Genomic DNA, 3,413 nt, shown 5'->3' with positions numbered 1-3,413 from the left:
ATTTTGTTTCGATTTTAGCATAGGCAAAAATCGAATTTTGCCTAGGCAGAAATCGAGGCAAAATTATTTTTGCTTAGGCAGAAATATATTTGCCTAGGCAATAATATTTAATTATGACATCCTTCCCGCGCCATAATTTCTCTTGTGAATATTTATTTGAAATGTTTTAGTGAATTGTACCACAGGTCGGGATCTGAGAAGTTGCTACAGAGAATTTTTAATCTAATTTGAAATAATCACACCACATATCGACAAAATAAAAAATAAAAATTCAGAGTAAGGAATACGAGAACGTCTTTACTGACGAAGACGAGGACATTCGTTACAGGATCTGTGGATTGTTGATTGGTAAAAATGGAGAGAACATAGACAGGATCAGATCAGGCACTGGACTTAATTTCTCCGTGTTAGGAACTAAAGATGGCCATATACGTGTCTCTGGGACCGATGCAGAAGTAGTGAAACGTGCAGCAGATAGATTGACGCTTGAAATTAAAAAAATTAGAGAGGTTATTGAAGTATTTAAAAAAAATTAAATTCATAATAAACTCCAATACTGACACTTTATATGGGATGCATGTCATGATTTTTATCTCGCCTGCTACAAATAGACTACTCCTATACGTATATGAGGTCTTATTCCACCTGATTCCATTGGTTACATGACAGCCTGTCAAAAGTTTCCTGTCGTGTAAACCTCTAGTATTATTGGAGTACAAATAGACCAGTGTCAAAAGCTTTTGCGTAGGCACTTGTATCTGGTAATTATCACCCAGAATTATGATACAATATACACACACACACATAAAAAAATTATTTGAAAAAAAAAGTTTTTCTCGTTGTGTATAATTGTTATAATTTACATTATAACTTATTTTGCTGGCATTTAATCTTAACTTTGTTCCGTTTTTAACTGCATATCTGCATTTTGTATTTACCGCTGCATTGACTAATCAAATACTTCATCATGACCAGTAACGCCACCTGTCGCGTCATTTCCGGGGACAAAAGAATATTATAGGGCTATGCCGAAAAAGTCAGCTAGGGAATCTGACATTTTTAGTTGATTCAAAAAGAAACATGTTTATCACACTGTAATGTAGGCACGTATCTGAAGGCTGTGTGGCAGGACGTGTAAACGAGGCGTTCTGAAAGGCCATTGTCGACTGTGAATGTTGAATGTTGTGATGACAGAGACCCACAATACCAACTCAGAACTCCTCCACACACGCGTAATCATATTCGAGGATTCTGAGTGTTAGAACACGCCCACACACAGTTCAATGTTAATTGTCTTAACATTCCATGTTCAGATATTTCCATGGCTTATTACAAAATATGAATGTTGGCAGGTTATGACTCGGCACAATTATATCTAGAGTTGATCCAGATAAACACTACGAAACTTGGGAGAGAAATCTCCAAACCACGGACCCTTGTCCTGGATGTAGTCGTGGGAGCTACAGTTAGCTACTGTATAGTTACTGAATATCTTGGAGACTTTTAAAAACAAAATATACCGTTTGATTTTTAAAATGAAAGGTAGCAAGGCTAAGTATTTAATTGTCAGATTACTGAGGATTAGCCAAGATGGTAACGGCGAAATTAAATTTGTCTGTAAGCAATCTCTAAATTCTCCCAACACTTAAACAAACAAAAAACATTAAAAAAAAAAAAGAATACTGCGATGCAACCTTTGCTGGTTGCAAAGAAAAGATTACAAAATGTTGGAAATAATTAAAAGACAATACAGTTGTATAGGATACAGGAGGACGGGTTATCTACATAATCATATCCCAAAACATTTTCAATTTTACACTTATTCAAATGATGTCAATAGAGTTAGAACAGGTCCCACACACGAGATCTAACAGGTCCCACACACGAGAACGAGTCTGTAGTTGTATATAGAGTGAGAACAGGTCCCACACACGAGAACGAGACTGTAGTTGTATATAGAGTTAGAGCAGGTCCCACACACGAGAACGAGACTGTAGTTGTCGATAGAGTTAGAACAGGTCCCACACACGAGAACGAGACTGTAGTTGTATATAGAGTTAGAACAGGTCCCACACACGAGAACTAGACTGTAGTTGTATATAGAGTTAGAACAGGTCCCACACACACGAACTAGACTGTAGTTGTATATAGAGTTAGAACAGGTCCCACACACGAGAACGAGACTGTAGTTGTATATAGAGTTAGAACAGGTCCCACACACGAGAACGAGACTGTAGTTGTATATAGAGTTAGTACAGGTCCCACACACGAGAACGAGACTGTAGTTGTTGATAGAGTTAGAACATGTCCCACACACGAGAACGAGACTGTAGTTGTATATAGAGTTAGAACAGGTCCCACACACGAGAACGAGTCTGTAGATTTCGATAGAGTTAGAACAGGTCCCACACACGAGAACGAGTCTGTAGTTGTATATAGAGTTAGAACATGTCCCACACACGAGAACGAGACTGTAGTTGTATATAGAGTGAGAACAGGTCCCACACACGAGAACGAGACTGTAGTTGTATATAGAGTTAGAACAGGTCCCACACACGAGAACGAGACTGTAGTTGTATATAGAGTTAGAACAGGTCCCACACACGAGAACGAGTCTGTAGATTTCGATAGAGTTAGAACAGGTCCCACACAAAAGAACGAGTCTGTAGTTGTATATAGAGTTAGAAGGGGTCTCACACACTAGAACGAGTCTGTAGTTGTATATAGAGTGAGAACAGGTCCCACACACGAGAACGAGACTGTAGTTGTATATAGAGTTAGAACAGGTCCCACACACGAGAACGAGACTGTAGTTGTATATAGAGTTAGAACAGGTCCCACACACGAGAACGAGACTGTAGTTGTCAATAGAGTTAGAACAGGTCCCACACACGAGAACGAGTCTGTAGATTTCGATAGAGTTAGAATAGGTCCCACACACGAGAACGAGTCTGTAGTTGTATATAGAATTAGAACAGGTCCCACACACGAGAACGAGTCTGTAGTTGTATATAGAGTTAGAACAGGTCCCACACACGAGAACGAGACTGTAGTTGTCAATAGAGTTAGAACAGGTCCCACACACGAGAACGAGACTGTGGTTGTATATAGAGTTGGAACAGGTCCCACACACGAGAACTAGACTGTAGTTGTATATAGAGTTAGAACAGGTCCCACACACGAGAACGAGACTGTAGTTGTATATAGAGTTGGAACAGGTCCCACACACGAGAACGAGTCTGTAGTTGTTGATAGAGTTAGAACAGGTCCCACACACGAGAACGAGACTGTAGTTGTTGATAGAGTTAGAACAGGTCCCACACACGAGAACGAGACTGTAGTTGTATATAGAGTTAGAACAGGTCCCACACACGAGAACGAGACTGTAGTTGTCGATAGAGTTAGAACAGGTC

The sequence above is a fragment of the Pecten maximus genome, chromosome 16 (assembly GCF_902652985.1).
Source record: "Pecten maximus chromosome 16, xPecMax1.1, whole genome shotgun sequence".
Taxonomy (NCBI): domain Eukaryota; kingdom Metazoa; phylum Mollusca; class Bivalvia; order Pectinida; family Pectinidae; genus Pecten; species Pecten maximus.
This window is presented reverse-complemented; position numbering follows the sequence as displayed.